The sequence below is a fragment of the Musa acuminata genome, chromosome BXJ2-2, assembly GCF_036884655.1.
Source record: "Musa acuminata AAA Group cultivar baxijiao chromosome BXJ2-2, Cavendish_Baxijiao_AAA, whole genome shotgun sequence".
In the NCBI taxonomy this organism is placed as follows: Eukaryota; Viridiplantae; Streptophyta; class Magnoliopsida; order Zingiberales; family Musaceae; genus Musa; species Musa acuminata.
Window position 1 is genome coordinate 30,485,980 of NC_088339.1, and position 1,104 is coordinate 30,487,083.

Consider the following 1,104-nt stretch of genomic DNA (forward strand, 5'->3'; position numbering starts at 1 on the left):
GAAGACAAGACACGAGTCGCGAGCAAAGAAAAGGAAACGACATTAAGAAGAAAAACGACGGTGAGGATGTGTGGGTACGTGGATCCCGCCTCGTGATTCGCAATTAGTCGATCAGGACTATCTGGGTACGTGCCGCTGCAGGAGACTGTCTGATGATTCCGTCGCTTTTGGTGTTGGGATGTCAAAAGGAAGGCCTCCTGTTTTTACATGTTTGCCCATGACAAATTCCAAAATGATCTTTTTGTCCCTATGAATCTGTGGTTCTCTACCAAAGAAGATTCTCTCAATTTTTTTTTTTTTATGATGCTAATATTATTTCTTAAAATATATTTTCCTACAGGATTTTTTATAATTTCAATCACAATATATTCTATATATCAAAACATTAGTTTTGATAATTGTCAAAATTTTGACCAGTTGACAGTCTTAAAATCTTATTAAATAATATTTTAATTTTTAATTTCTTAAAATGAATCTTACATGATATCATTTGCAAGAAAAATAAAATATTGAAATTGAAAGTGCAAATGAGTAATTTCATTGTTGCATGGAATGGAGAGGAATGTGAAGAAAGATTGGGCTTAACTTGATGGCTGCTGTGTGTGTGTGTGTGTGTGTGCATTGTTCCCACCAAGAAATGGCTTGGGGCTGAAAGAGGCACCAGGTGTGCAGAATAAGAATTTATTGAGGCACTGACCTGGGGTTATGGCAAAGGGGAGAGAAATTGACATTTGATTGAGAAAGGAGGAGTGGGAGTTTGCCTTTGGAGGTTGAATTGACTCATGTCATGAGGATCTCAGTGTGATGGGCACAACTTTAACCATTCTAGAGGATGGAAAGAGAAGGATAAGAAGAAAAAACAATGCTTACTAAGTCAAAAATGAAAAAGTGCATTAGAGAGAGATTATTAGTAATTGTAGGACCATTTGAAGGGATAAGATTAGCATGAGTTAGATAAGAAATCTAGGGGAGGTATGGAATGTCTTTTGAGTGTGTTTTGTTTATTCGGAGAAGATGGATGTTGCTATTCTTCTTCCATGGAAAGTGTGTTGCGTGTATCGTTGGCAACTCTATGTTACCTTTTTCTTTCCATAAAAACTTTAT